Genomic DNA, 15,722 nt, shown 5'->3' on the forward strand with positions numbered 1-15,722 from the left:
GGATGTGAAGTGTTCCAAAGGACAGTGTGGTAGGATGTGTCAAACCAGTGCAGAGGGAGAGGCATCAGCTGGGGCTGAATAGCAACACCATGCTTACTTGGTGATTTAATTTTGATGCTCGGTAATGACAAAGGCTAATTGTGTTGTTAGCGTGTGATAAGGTGGCAGGGTTCAAACATGTATTGATGTGATCATGCTGGTGAATTCCCACTGTAAATAAAAGCTCCTATACCCCGTCTCCATAGGATAGTTTTGACACGGTTGCATCTTGTAGCTTTATTTTTATTTTTTAACTGGCTATCTTTATGTATGGTAACAGTCATCTCCAGAGATTCATTTTCATTTCAAAAAACTTTTAAAGGTGTTAATTGCATTTTTCAAAACTCTTATGTAATTATTTAAAATTATTCCACCGGCACCATAAATCAGAACTTTTCCCATTATATTGCCGAGGTACATTTATGACCTGTTTAGACACTTTTGATTTATAGGTTTAGGAAACAAGAGTATAGAAAGCATTGCCAAGTTTTAATTTGGAAATTTCTGTAGCCACGTCTGTTTCTGCAGAAAAGAGAAAAAGAAAGCTGGTGGGAGAGGTGATCGGGAGGTGTGATCACCGCCCCCCCCCAACAATACGTACCAGTAAGACATAAGAAAAAGAGGCACAAGACCCAGTGTGGGGTGTCTTGCTCTGAAATGAGCAATTAGGATGTCTTTCACGAGTTGTTTAATGCTTCGAAGTTTTATTTTTAAATACTGGTTTTAGGTAACAGGGTGCTTAAATCTGAGTGATTTACTTGACTCCCTAGAACTCAGTTTCCCCATCTGTTAAATGTAGATTAATCATAGCATCTCTTCAATGGATTGTGGCATAAATTAAATGTTTGTTGGTTTATGCATTGAAAACCATTTGGCTATGAAGCACCTACTAAGATGCAGACACCCTGTTAGGTACCACATGAAGGTGATGGGAGGGGGCGATCCTGACACTGTGTCTGATATGGTGCTCAGTCTGGAACATGCTGATACCACAGATAAATATGCATGACCCCGAGTGTGAAACTGATCTTGGTAATTGTCAAGTAAAACAGCAGCAACTCCAGTTTAGATGTGAAATAATGAAATGCACACATTTAGAAAACTGACCACCCTACATCTGAGATGAGGCCATTCTATGAATTTAGAGATGACAAAAATTGACTGTGTGGAAGACAGTTAAGGCAGAGTTAATATTCTGAGCAGAAGAATTGCAGTTTTCTAAAGTCTCTGCAGGCTGAAATTTTGGATCAAAATGAAAAAGATCTTTCATGGGAATAAAGGCACAGCCCATTCCCCTGCCCAAGTGCAGAGTAGAGAGCTCTCACTGATCAGTGGCTAATGTCATAGTCACTCAGGGGATGACTGTAGAACCAGCAGGACCCAAGTGTGCTCTGGGGTGGGTGGGGGAGGGGGCACTGAGGACCCTTGGCTGCATTCAGAGCACAGTGAAGGATTAATTTAAGGCTCTGTCCTCCTTGAGGGACAGATGACACCTGGCCTGCTGCGCTTATTTCTGGATGCTGCATTTGAAGGCGGCCAGGGCAGACCAGAGCAGAAGGCCTTGTACGTGTGTGCGTGTGTGCTCAATTGTGTCCGACCCTAGGGACTGTAACCTGCCAGGCTCCTCTGTCCATGGCATTCTGCAGACAAGAATACTGGAGTGCATTGCAGTTCCCTTCTCCAGGGGATCTTCCCCACCCAGGGATCCAACCTCTGTCTCTGGGGTCCCCTGCTTTGGTAGGCAGGTTCTTTACCACTAGCGCCACCTAGAAAGCACTTAAGGGGACGGAAAGAATCCAGACAGTGTAGGGCCCTGGTAGGATGAGGCAAAGTCATGATGGTGCAGGGTTAAATTGAATCATCCCTAGGGATGAGCTTGGTCCTAAGTGCGCAATTTCCAGAATCCAGGCAACCAAAGAAAAATAAGGTCTTGCCAGCACTGGGTCTTCTGCTTCTGAAGAGAAAGGTTAAGTTGCCACTATTGGTGACTGCTCCATGGCCCCAATGACATGTAAGCTGAGGCCTTTCTCTCAGCTTTTTCCTGCATCAGGCAAGAGCCTTCAGAAGCAGAGCCAAATGAAGGGAAGCCTTGAGCAACGAAGATCCTTTTCAGGGTGTCTGGTGTTGGCAGCAGCTCAGGAAATTGCTTTTCCCGCCCTTCCAGCCTTATCTCCATTCAGGATTCTTTTCATTTGACAAAATTAGCAAGACAAATGGAAGATGGATGATTTTTTTTTAAATATGAATCACTGTCTACCTTCAGTTGTATTGTTGTAGGTACAGTTGTATTGAACTTAGTGACTTGAATTTATTCAGCTATAAAATGTAAAGTAGTTTGTGTAATCCTTGAATCATAGTTTCTCTTCAGTTTGTCTTTTTTAAACTTTCAAAGATTCTGATTGATCATCAATTGTTCTATATAAACCCTTTTATTTTTATTTTTTTGTATGTGAGGTCACTCCATCACAAAACTGAAGTGTTTTTCAGATGGGAAATATGGGCGAAATTGGGGAAAAGAAGAAAAGCCCTTTGATAGCAAAGAAAGGAAGATATAGCAGGAATTATAATTGTGCCAGCCTTGCTAAGTTCCTCAGTGTTACTGGTTCTTGCTTTCTCCCGTGTGGATATGTGTATACACTCTTCCCAGTAGTTGATATGTCCTTCCTACTTGCCCACCCAACTACCAAGTCACACCATTATCCTTAAATTTGCAGCATAATCCTTATCTTATTTGAAAAGCCCCCTTATTCCCTAAAGCCAGGGAGGGAGCCTCCTTTCTCTGCCCCCTACATGTGTGTCTCTTTTCTTTTTTTCCCATTGTTCAAATGATGGCTAATGCCACGCCGCGCACTCTGAGAGCACTAAGAGAGTTCTGCACCTTGCCTTGGGTAGTATAGACGTTGGAAGCTTTGAAAAGAAGCTTGAAATTAGCTCATTAGGTCAAAGAGCATCTGTTTGGGTGTAAGTCAAATCCTCTCTGGGGCTGTGGTGGCCAGGGTTCTACCAAATGCTTTCCTTCCCAGAGACAAGAGTAGCAAAATATTATCCAAACATAGGCAGACGGTTCCGTTAATTGTGCCTCATGTTGGCCAGCCTGTGTGTTCTCAGCACTCAGGGCAGATCCCTCTTTTGATATTCCCAGTGGATCCTTGAGAATTCATTTAAGAAATCACCAGACTCCTTCACATACCCAAGCGATGACCTGGCTGGCGGTTCTTACCTACTGGGCAACCTGAAGCTAGAAGAGGGGCTGCCTCATGACCTTGAATTTAAAAACAAAACAAGATGATCGAGTGTCTTCTCCTGCTGTTGAGGTTCAGTGGATGAAACAGCTACTGCTTAGTTAAATTTGGGAGTTAGGATCGATACTACCTCCATCACAGAAAAAGAAGAAGTCAACAAGAGTGAAAAACCATTTTGCCTTCTGATATTTCATTATAGCAAAAGGAAAAGGTTGAAGGAAAAGCAGTTTGTAACAATAAGAATGGTATTAGGACACATTTAAGTGCTTCCAGTATGCCAGGCATTGACCCATTTTAACTCATTTGATCCTAGCCCTCTGGGGGAAGTACTAGGCTTAGATCCTTTTATAGATGTAGAAACTGAGGCACTTAGACATGAAAAATTTACCGAAAGTACAGTCAGGAAGTGGTGCAGCCAGCATGAGAACCCTTCTATAGGAAAGTGTCTGTGGGCCTTTTATGTCCAGGGACAACATAAGCCCCAACACGGCACTGTTCCGTCTTTACATCTAAGACACTGATGCCAGGAGAGCTCGGGTACCATCCAGGCTAGGACTGCTGGCATACTGCCTTTTGCCCAGTGACATCTTAGAAACGATGAAGAGGAAAGTGCCTGCCTGTTTGTCTGTGTGTCTGTCTCTTCTCAGCAGTGGAGGTGGCAGTGTGAGGAGCTCTTTAATCAAGAAGTAACTCAAGAGAAAGCACAAGCCCTTTTCCCACTGCCTCTCCTCCTATCCTGGTTGTGGCTGCCAACAGATTCAGGGCCAGTTTCACCTTCAAGTGATCAGCCGAGTTTGTTGCTGTTCACATAAGAAACAAAGAGGGTATCAGAATTCTACCTTTGTATTATTTCAGGTTCACTCTTGGTCACATGAGTTTTCCAGGTGAGCAGAAATGGACCTGCCTCTGTTCTTCCACACCTAGTTCTAGACCCCAGCCTGGTCTCCAGCTTAGCATATGGTACGGAAGCCTTGTTTTGGAGTCACTCAAGCCCCACTCCCCTTACTAGCTGTGAGATATTAACTGAGAGCCTCAGTTTCTTCATCTGTTATGTGGGCACATTAATCTCTTTCATAGGGCTGTTTTAAGCATTAAGAGATATTATGGAAAGTGCCAAACTCATCATGACCTCTCATTAAATATTTGCTCTATTTCTTGGCCATCCTGTTACTAGGCACCACCCTTTCCTCATTTTCCCTTCGTTTGTCAACCCCTGTTCCGAGGCCCTGATCTGTACCTCCTAATTTGTAACTGGCAGGCTATTTACATTATTCCCGGCACCTCCTTGATCATAACTGGCTTTGGGTTTTGTTTTCTTAGCTCTTATCTCAAAGTCACCTGAGCTCTGTAACCAGGAAGCCAGAAGTTCTCTAATGCAGGGCTGAGCTCTAGAGGGGAGAGTCACACCCCACCTCTTTCATCCACCAGCCTGGTGACCTCAGACAAGTCCCCTGACACGTGCTATCATCAGAGGCTGCTGGGCTAGACACTTGTGCCCAAGTGCTCTCCACGCATCAGATCAAAGACCCACACCAGTGCTTTCGGATCAGGAAAACTGAGTTTAAAAATAGACACCTTCCCACCTCAGAAAATACTAAAAGAAACAACCACTGTGAGACAGAGAATTGCTCCCACTTTACACATGAGGAAATACACACAAAATGGACTTTTGTGATTTACCTAGTTTGCTGGTTAGTAGAGAAGATTTGATGCAAACCCACATCTTTCACACTGCAAATTCCAGGGAACCTCCTCCATATGCAGCGGTATATGTATATAATAGGATTCCTGTTTGGTAGGTGATCATGACAATGATGAGGGAGTATACGATGGGGCCCCGCCATTTCAGAAGGCTGGCCAGAGCAAAGGAATATGTGCCAAACCGGGAAGCAGTCAGGAGTAGCATGAGGCAGAGAGAAGAAAGCTGGAGGGCAGAACAAGTTGGCAGGGCAATGTGATGGAGAATGGATAAGAAAGAGTGTCAGAAAACAGTGCGCCACCGAGCTCCCTGATTCCAGAGGTCTAGCCTGTTGGGTTGTGACATTACATAGATGTGTCTTGACCCATCTCAAAAATTGGACATCACTGAATTTAATTAAGATCAATTAGACATTCCTCCTATTGTTCAAACACACAATACCTTATTTGTCTGAAAAGAACAAAGTTCTATATGACCTGAAAGCTTCCTGCTTCTCTATTGCTTTTCCTCATGAGAAATGAAATGCCATTTAAAACACTAAAAAATAAATAATGGGCCTGCTGGCTGGACTGTATGTGCTTCTGTATGCATTTTCTTAAGATGAGACTCACTAGATCTCAAAAGGAATCTAACATCTCTGTGATGCTATGCTTCCTTGCAAATTTCTTTTTTTCATCCAGCCCAAACTTTACCTGTGGCTTCAACCTGAGATGGAAATGCCAGCCCTCACCAGTAGTTACCTGGCATATAATGCTTTCCTGTCTCCTTTCTGATACAAAGCAAAGAGAAGCAGGTGAATGGCTTGTGAGGTTGGACCAGAAATTCAGAAAATAGTTTTGGAGGGAGCAGGCGTAATGCAAAGAGACAGCTTTGATGGTTAAAGAAGAGGGAAAAAGTCACAAGGACAGAAGACATAAACATGTGTGAAAGTCAGGTGGTTTTAGCCCATCCTGTGAGGCCCCAGCTTAATTCAGCAAGTCCTAAAGCTTGTTAGTGACTTACTCAGTGGACCACGAGTTGTTGGTGTTTCATAGGGTTTGTGACCTAGAGAGGATCAGAAGAAGAACTTTTGAGTTGTTTTGCAAAAAAACATCTTTTCCCTCCCTTTGTTCCCAGCTTTTCTGTTGACACGACAGTGTCCAAGATTCCAGAGCTCTCAGATCCTGTTTATATTTTTAAACTATATTCGTGGTAGTTTTATTTATGACATTAATTGTAAGCTAAAAAGCACCCAGAAATTAGTGCTCTGCTAGGGTAAAATGTGTACCAGACACATAAATGAGTAGTTAGTTGCAGTCGTCGTCGTCGTTATTACTAAAGAAAACACGGAGAGTATCTTAGCCATCTTCCTTTTTGTTTAGGTGAAATGTGAAGTCTCATAGAGGTGAGGTGATGTGCCCACGATTGCATGTGAGCTCATGCAAAGTCTTTAGTAGACCCCAGTGTCCTGTCTAATATTCCTGCATCATCTCAGGCTTAAATAGACCACTTGAGGCTTCTCTGGACTAGAAGAGATTTGCTTACCTCTTGAGGGGCCAATGGGGAGAGTCCCAGTTTGAAATTGTTTGGGGAACTCCCTGAACCTTCAAAGAGTGGGAAGTGGATGCAGAAGGGCTTGGACCTTAATGTCCTGCCTCAGCCTCTGCCCCTGCACCCTTACACATCTCCTCTCTTCCCAATCTCCCTCTTGCATTCCTGCCCCTGCCAAGAACTGGCCTCATCACTTTCCTCTAGGAGAGAAGACAAATCTTTGGATTTTTATACGGTTTCTATTAAAGGTAGAGTTGTGTGTGTGCGCCTGTGTGTGTGTAATCAGTGACTATTAAGGAAAGAAAAGCCATAGAGAGCTCTAGGGCCCCAGAAAAGATTTTCTGTGTAGCCGTTTCTATGCCACACAGTGTGGAAGGTAATTATCTTTGGAGGGGATTCCACAGCCCTGCGCAGGCTTCCCCGGTGTAAGATTTATCGTCGGCTGGATTGGGTGTTCTTTTTAAGAGCATTTACTCAGCATCTAAAACGCCGTCAAGAGCGCTACTTCCTGAATGCTTCCGAGGTTGCAACTGCTAAGCTGCATCTGCCCATCTTGGAGATACATTTTTGAAATGGGATGCAGGGATTTATAAGGCCTCGTGCTTCCCGTTGATACTGACAGGACTTGCCTCCTTCAAGCCTTGCTCGCTGCCACAGAAATTCTCCCAATGCCCAGAGCCCTCCTCCCTGCCTGCCTGGCCCGCACACCAGGGCACCTGTCGTGGGGATCGGGCCTGGGAGCACGTCCCGTTGTTTGGCGGGGGGACTCGTGCCAGCTCATCAATCTCAGAGTTAACTGTTGTCTTACTTAAACAAAGGATAGACACAAAGGTTCTTACCCCCACCCCTTCCTTTTATATGAGTCTTATGAATGCCAGAGGAAAAGTTGAGCCGTGAGCCAGCTAAATATACTGTATCATGAAACCTTAGGGACCACTGAAATGGGAACAGTGGCTCTTTACTGCTAAGAAGGTGTTTTATTGAAAATGCACTGACATACCTCTCCCCGGAGAGGGAGCAAAAGAGAAGGCAAGATGCCTGGCAGTAATACAGGTTGTTCTCTTAGGCGAGCTAAAATATAGAGTTTGGCACTCCTGTGCTCCGAGCCAGCCGGCAATAGAGTAGACGGATGTGCGTTTTTACATTAGAAGTGCCGTATTTCACCCATGGCACCCCCTCCTCCCCATTTTATTTTTTAAGTATCTTAATTTATATATTCCAGTTAATAGTTCATTACATGGCCTTTCTCTCTCCAGCTTTTAAAAGTTGTCTTTGAAATACGTTGTGGTAGTCAAAAATATCCTGGTCCTGGCAAGCTTACCAGCAGAGGGCAGACGTAAAGAAGGTTTGGACAGGAGGGTGTGCCAGCCTAGGGTCGCAGGAGGGTGGCGTGACCTGGGAGGGAGACCTGCGAGCATTGTTCAGAGGGCAGGATGGAACATGCTCCCTCTGCCTCTCTGCAGGCCTGCTGCACACCTCTGGTCTCCGGAAAAACTGACTTTCCTGCCTAGAGGTTGCCAGTGCCTTAAAATGATACTCAGCAATTTCTACATAATGAAACGTATAAAAAAATATCCAAATGTCATCTCATCGCCCGAGAGCCATGTCTTCTTTTCCCCTTCAGTGACCCAGTTCTGCTTATGCCTAAAATCGAGAGTTTGCATGTGGGTGTCATCAGCCCTGTCACTCTTGGGAGGGGAAATAAAGATTCCTGCTTGATGGCGATAGTGATTCTTCCTTCCTGATGCCTGAAGGATGAAGCTCTTTGGGAAATGCCCTCCTGCCCTGAATCATGTCCCTTTTTGAAACTTTTGTGCACCTTGGTGTAATCAGTTCTAATCTTATGGTAGAAGCAGTTCAGTAATACATTGTTTTTTTGTTGTTGTTTAGTTGCTAAGTTGCTTCCAATTCTTCTGTGACCCCATGGACCGTAGCCCACGAAGCTCCTCTGTCCATGACATTTTCCAGGCAAGACTACGGAGTGGGTTGCCATTTCCTCCTCCAGGGGATCTTCCCGACCCAAGGATTGAACCGGTGTCTCCTGCTTTGGCAGGCGGATTCTTTACCACTGAGCCACCAGGGAAGCTGTCCAGATACATTGTACATTATATTAAAACAAAAGATTATATTATAGCTGGAGCACAAATGAAAGAGATTGATTTCTTGCTGTCAATCAGATGCAGAGTTTGCAATAGATGTTGGCCATTTTTCTTTTCCAGACATGATTTTGTTTACCAGTGACAATCTATGAATATCTTTACATTTCAAGTGAGGGATTTTTTTTTTTTTTTGGAGAGGGTGGTAAATGTTTTCTATACCTTTCGTGCTCATCGTATTCCTAAGTTACCTGAATGTTGACATGTCAGGGTGTGTATCCAGGAAATTAACTAGGAACAATTGCATAGTAAAATGTTGCATTAAATGGAGATGCTCATGGCAATTTAGAGGATGTCAGGGAGAGAAATTTAAACTCCTATGCAAGAGTGAGAACTCACCATCAGAAGAAAACATAATTGCTTTCACTGTCCATATAGACATAACAATGACATAAACAATGTCAATATGGAGCTAACCACCTTTGCTCCCTGGAGATGGATGATGTATTAATTTATGTTTTTAAGTAAAAGCACCACTTAAATCAAGAAGGAATGGCAGGTCCTTGGAGACAAATGCCCAAATCTCAGGAATCAGGCATGGCTGTTGCAATTTAGTTTCTCTAATTGGCTGACAGTTGGCGGTCTTTGGAGACATGAGAAATACTAAACCCGGGCTTCTCTGGAGAGACTTCTCTTCCCTGGGCAGGTCAGGAAGCCCATCCTGGAGCGAGGGCATACAATTTTGTATTCCTGTTGTTTCTTCATTTTCTCCTATAGCAACAGAATCAGTCGGTTCAGTCTCTTTAAGTTCTGTCATCTCTGAATATGTTCTGGGTGCTCCATGAAAGTAACTGGAAAAGAAAAAGGAAATAAGTATTCAAACAAGGGTTGTCTGGAAGAAGATGGGGGATTAAGATGTTGGCCCCTCAGAATTCCCTAGCTGTCCAGTGGATAGGACTTCTCGCTTCTCCCACGGAAGGTACGAGTTTGATCCCTAGCTGGGGAACTAAGATCCCACATGCTGGGTGGTGTGGCCATAAAAAGGTTGATTTTTTTTTTCCAATCTATCAAATTATTCATCAATTTTTATTTTATTTGCTCTTGCAGAGTGACTATCTGGTCATAATTCCTATGAGAACCTTGTAGAGATAACTGACTTCATCTGAGGAGGTGTGTTGCTCTCAGTGTTGCTAGAAATACGTGAGCCAGTGTCCAGTTACATGCCCTTTTTCTGATTATTGCCAAGCAGTTTCTGGCAAAGCAGGGCCTCAGTTGGAGCTTAGGACCACGTGGGCCTGGCAGTGTGGCTGCTGTTGCCTCCGCCGCTGTGCCGTCCATCAGAACCTGGGAGTGACGTCCTGACGAGACGCTGCTTCTGACCCTTCCTTCAATACCTCTGCTCTCCATTCTCAGCTCTGAATGGGCAGTAAAACCTTTCCCTTCTTCTGTGTTCAAGGCTAAGGCTCACAGAACCAAACATAATACATGATTTGAGTCCCAGGTGTGTTATTTGGTGGTTAGAGTTTGGTGTGGGATCACAGTAATCTGTCCTTAAGTACACAGCCAGCTGCACAATGGACTCATTTAGCAACTGACAGGTTTCTTAATATGTGGTGTCTGAACAAGGGCTGTATCTGTTGTGGGTGTTAGGATGTGGGCATCAAAAATATTTTTAAGTACAGCATTTAGCATTTCCTTCACTCTTCCTTAAACATTAACTCTTCCCCCGCCCCTCTCAGGTGTTCATTTTATAATATCACGGCCTCTCTTTTTCTGGGACTATTCAGTGTCTTGTTTCCCCTTGTGGTCCATGGAGCTAGGTATATTTGATTCTTTAAAAAATAAAAATAAAAAATCACTTTGCCTTTCTGAACTGCAGCTTCCTCCTTAAATGGAGATTGCAATTTCTGTTCCAAGTGAGAACTCAATGAGCCCCTGTGGCGGAGTAACCCATTCTAAAGCCCGCCCCTCAATGCAGACTCTTCTAAAACTCCCCCAATTCAACGTGCAAATGCTACTGTTTTTATTTTTAATTATTTTCATTTTTTTGCCTTTCTGATCCAGCCTTTCCAGAATGTCCTGGCAATCATAAAATAAATGGTATTAACTATAACATTTCTATTGTTTTCCAGCCATGGAAAGCTCCGGTTCTCACAGAATCACAGGCATGGGGCAGCTAGACAGGACCAGATGGAAATGGATCTTGAGAGCCCAGAATTAACGAAGTGACCTGGGCGTATAAAACTTATCCAGGTTTATCTCTGATGGTACATTTCCTTGCCTAGAAGTAGTCTCTGAGTCACCCTGTCATGTTTGGAGAGAGGGTGGGAAGGGTTCCAGGTGGCCTCTGCATATGCTAAGCCACTTCCCTCTTCATACTGTCACCTCCCCCCTTGCCCCAAACATCAGTCCCCTTAACACCACCTCCCATGGGGCCTTCGAACCTCTCCTGCTCCACTCATCTCCCCTGCTCTATGGTCTCAGGGTGCTTAATGCCACCATCATGCAGTTTAGTACTTGTGTAACCACCGCATTGCATCACTCTCTAATTATTTTGTGCAAGGCTCGTCTCCACAGCTGGGTCACAAGCGTCTGTAATATTTGTTGTTTGTTTGTTGTTTGGATGTTCCTGGAGACAATCGGCTTTTAAACACTAACCTGCCAAGAAGGTAGTCCGACTTGTAAAAGCATCCTTGAGTTTTACGTATGTTTCTTAAAGAATTTGTCTTAAAAAAAAAAAAAAAAGAATTGCCTCTCTAAAGGGGACCCTGATGTTGCTCACAGACATTAAATCTCTAACAAATTTTAATACCATTGAAAAAAAGCACATGTGGATTTTGAAATGAGTATTTCTCCTCTCTCACTGTGCCTTGGTAGGAGAGAACTTCCTATATTTTTATTTCCTGTCTTTGGGGCCCTGCCAGCCCCTACCGAAGGAGGAGGGCCTTGTCTCTTTAAGAGTCAGAACTCTACTGATTCATGGTACACTGGCAGATTTAAGGCCCCTCTCCCCAAAAAAGAAGCCCTTGGTTCTCTGTTGAATATTCATGAGAGGGTGGGGTCACATTTTTGTGACCTGAAAAATCCCATTAATAAATTTGTTATCTAACACAAAAACACTTTAGGGTGGAGCGCAGACTGTGCTGCGCCCATTTAACATCTGATCTTAAGTTGACAGTCAACTGGCGCTTTTGTCTCTTTTATTGCCAGATTAATGGAATTGCTTGCTCCCCAGCTGACCTGATTGAAATTCAGATATTTGCTTGATTGGAAATATTATCAATATGCTTTCTGGTGTACAGTAACACCTCAAATGGAAAAATACTTTCAAGTAAAACTGAAATTACTGGGTTAGGATTTGTGCCCCCCCCCCTTTTTTTTTTGAGGGAAAACAATCATTGATGTCACAACCACTTTTTTGCCTCGAATATTTTGAGAAAAAGAACAAAAACGTTAGTCTTGTTTGTTTTGTAAGCATAGGCCAAAAGTTTTCCTCTAAATTGAACAAAGGTAAATTAGAGAGGTGATTTCTAGAGCTGCCGAAAGTGACTAAATTAACCTGGCACTGAAACCGGGCCAGTTGAGCCAACAAAGTTTAGCATATTGGTGACTTTTTTTTTTCTCTCACACTGTATTCAGCTTTAAAGAGCAATGACTACTTCTAACAGAGGTCATCTTCAAGTGCTCCTTGAGAGTAGCCAGTGTTGTTGCTGTTGTTGTATAAATAAGAAAGGAATTTAGAGAATTATTTCTTAGCGAACGAGTGGCAGATGCTTGCTTCAGCAGCTGTCGTTCTAGAGGGGAAGTAGCTTGGTTCAGCGACAAGGCACGTTGGTTGTTATTTATTCCAACCCCCGAGTCGGGTTAGTTTTCCTCTGCGGGCACAAGCACACTTTGGCGAAGCCGACTCTAGGAAAGAAAAGGGCGGGGGGTGGGGAGCGGTGGATAAAAAGAGGCCAAGGCCGGGTTAACCCCAGGGCGCGAAGCGAAAGTTCTCCCGCAAAGGCCGTTTTCGAGGAAGTTCTCCGGCGCTGCCTTTGAGCCCCGCATCCCCTTCCGATTCTCAACAGTTGCTCCAAGCAGTCGGGGTGTGCGCCCGGGCGCGCCAGTTCCCCTGCTTTGCCGCTCGGGTTGCTCTGAAAGGCCGGGACAACTCTTTGTCAGTTTCCAAGAAGAAACAAACACGCCACCCCACCAAAAAGCCCCGACCCGGCAGCCCCGGCCGGAGGGAGAGACGCGCGCCGCGCCCGGCTTCCCAGACGTCAGCCAGAGGCGGGTCAAAGGGTTAACAGCAATTAAGCGGAGTTGCTCCCGAAACAAAAGCCGGGTTTCAGCAGAGAGTGATTTCACCTGCCGCGAGGAGGGGGCCGGGGGCGCGGGCGCGGGGCACGGGCCGCGGAGCCCATTGTGTGGGGCGCGGCGCGGCGCGGGGTGTTTAGAGGCGGGTTGTGATTGGTGGAGCAGGGCGGGGCGGGTGGGCGCGGCGCGGCGCGTCTTGTCAGCCCGCGAGCCGGAGCGCCCCTGCGCGCGTGCAGTCCGCCCGCACGCCGAGGCCGCCGGACCCCACGCCCGGCCCGCGCGGGCGCCCCGAGCCGGCTCCGCGCGCCTGGCGGCTACATGGAGAGTGTCAGGTTGGTCCCTATGATTGATATTCGCCGTTCTGCTCTCCTTCCCGGGCTCCGCGGTGCCAGCTTCCTGGGGCCTCATTGGGGAAGGCAGGAGCGCCCGAGGGTTTCTAAGTTGAGTCTTTTGGAAGAAAAATAATAATAACCATCGCTGTTTACCAACTTGGGTGGGAGTTGCGCTCTGGAAGTGGAGGCGGAGGAGGGAGTGGAAGGGTGGGAAGAAGCAGCTCCAGGCCTGTGGGTCCTGAAAGAGAGAGATCACTCACCCCCCCCCCCCTTCTCTCTTGCTCTCCCTTTTTTTTAATGTTCATGGGTGGGGTGTAGTTGAGAGTTGGAGGAAGTCCTGCTTGTGTTTTGCTCTCGCGCTCTCGCTCGCTCTTTTTTTTCGTTTGCGACTCGTTTTCTGCCGGTCTGGCCTTCAGGCAGCCACTTTGGTAAAGCCCTCGCCATCACTCCTTTCTGGGGACGTTTCTGGGGTGTGATTTATGTCACTTTCAGAGCGTGTGAAATATACAGGGAGCCTTCCCTCTCAATGTAACCCATGTAGATGTTTCTTTGGTTCTGATAGTTTGTTTCTATATCTGTCTAGGCTATTTTCAGCTTAGCCGTTCAAATTCAAGGAGTTCACACACAGTCAAGGAGGGGGGAGACGAATAAAGCCCCAGGCCAGAATGGGCAAGCCGATGGAGGGGCACCCCGGCAGGTTTGGGAGTTTCAGCCTCTGCTGCATTACTTTGCTGGTTAAGTAGTGAGTGGGGTTTGGGTTAGGACGCGCAGCCGACTGAGGAATTGCCACGGGGTGCTCCCATCTGAACGGTCTCTGAATGTAGCAAACTCAACTGTCAGAACTGCCTGAAGGACGGTCAGTGGAAAGGAGACTTTCTTGTGCCCCCGCCCCCACCCCCAAGTGTCGTGATGGGAAGGAGGGGACCTTTAGGAAGTGGGTGGTAAAGTTTTAGAGCAAAGTACATATAGACTCTTCCTCTTTGGGATTAACTCCTTCAAGGCCTGCTGATTCAGAGTAAAATATCTATTAATTTTATATTCTTGTCCACACAGATCAAATGCTCTAATCAAGCCAATTTAAAAATGCAAATCACCTAATTTCCATAGATTCCAGCATTCTGAAAGTGACACATTTGGGGGGAAAATTAAGCCTGATAACAGGAAATGTGAATCATACTATCAATGACTAATCTGCTTAAGAAAAAATAAGTTACATTTATTTTATTAAGAAGTCAGTGTTAAAAAGAGCTTTTTTTTTTTTTTTTTACTTTAAATCGAGTGAAGTTTTTATTTTAGTAGCGACCTTTTATTGCTTTTTGTTGTTCGTTTGGTTGTAATAGATTTTCCAAAAGGAATGTGCAGTCAAAGGTGGTTTATGTGGTGAAGTGTTCAAGCTAGCATGTCATTGTCAGAAACCTCAAACATGATCACATTAGGATTCTAGTTTAGGATCTGTGCTGTTACTGTCGTTTAAAAGAATACAAGGCTTTCTCGAATGTTAAGACTCCTCCTGAAATGAACCGAATGAAGGCAGAAGCGCATTCTCCTAATTGATGCCCTTCACTTAGATTGAAAAAAGGTCTGCTTCCATTTTACTTGATTCTTTGTAGCTGCCTGACACATTTCAGTGAAAAGTGTGTAAAAATGAAACCAAAATACAGACTGCCTACCCAGAGACACTGGCTGACTTATTCTAGGATGTGATAGAGCCAAACTGAAAACGGATTGGGCTGACACTTGATAATCAAAGTTGATTTATTGTTCATTAGTACTGCATTAGCCCTTTCAGGCAAGACAGTTATTTGTGTAGTGGCCTGTCAAGAGCAAGACTACCAGCACCTGTCATTTCTAAGGCATGAGATAAGCAACCAGATATTAAGATGATGCAAATAAAAATATGTTGGACTAGGTAAAGGGCCACGTGATCATAATTTTTTTTTTTTTTAAGAAAAAAATTGGTCAATGCCAATCTGTAAGAAGTCTGTTAAATGTGTGTGTGTGTGTATTACCCTTAAGGAGTACTTACAGAATGAAAGTAATGGCCTTTATGCTCTCTCATTTGCCCCGAGAACTTTCTTTTCTAACCATATATGCAGTTCATTTTATAAAAAGTTGGTCAGTTAAGGAAATGAGGAGCCTAACATGCCAATTCTTTAATCTGAGTAATTCATGGAAGGTAGATTTCCCATTTGTGTTGTGTTTTTAAATAAATATATTTCATTAAATGAAACTCTCCTAAGCATGGACTGATTTTATGAAGATGTGATGACATCATAGCTAAGCTATGATAATGTCGGATAATAATGTCAAGTGCATTTTCTGTAACATGTTTCACTCTCAATTTTTTTTTTTCCTTCCTTCTCTGGAAGGGAATGATCTCATGACATACACAATAGAAAACAACCTAAGTGTCAAAAGAAAATAAAATTAGTGAACTTTTGTCTGCAGCCATAGAAACACAGATTAACTCATATTTTTCCGGAGA

At 44.5% G+C, this 15,722-nt stretch overlaps 1 protein-coding gene across 29 annotated transcripts in view; it reads left to right on the top strand.

The window, feature by feature from the left end:
* The window catches only part of FOXP1 (forkhead box P1), a 627,865-nt gene that overhangs the window by 508,228 nt on the left and 103,915 nt on the right, over nucleotides 1-15,722 (top strand). The window contains exon 1 of one of the 29 annotated variants that reach the window (XM_061397385.1): nucleotides 13,126-13,237. The exons of 27 other annotated variants lie outside the window; for them this stretch is intronic. The gene's annotated coding sequence lies outside the window, so the exon portion shown is untranslated. Of the gene's footprint in view, nucleotides 1-13,125; nucleotides 13,238-15,722 lie in introns of those variants that run through there. One more of the 29 variants, XM_061397384.1, reaches the window with a different exon arrangement.

Source organism: Bos javanicus, chromosome 22, assembly GCF_032452875.1.
Source record: "Bos javanicus breed banteng chromosome 22, ARS-OSU_banteng_1.0, whole genome shotgun sequence".
Taxonomy (NCBI): Eukaryota; Metazoa; Chordata; class Mammalia; order Artiodactyla; family Bovidae; genus Bos; species Bos javanicus.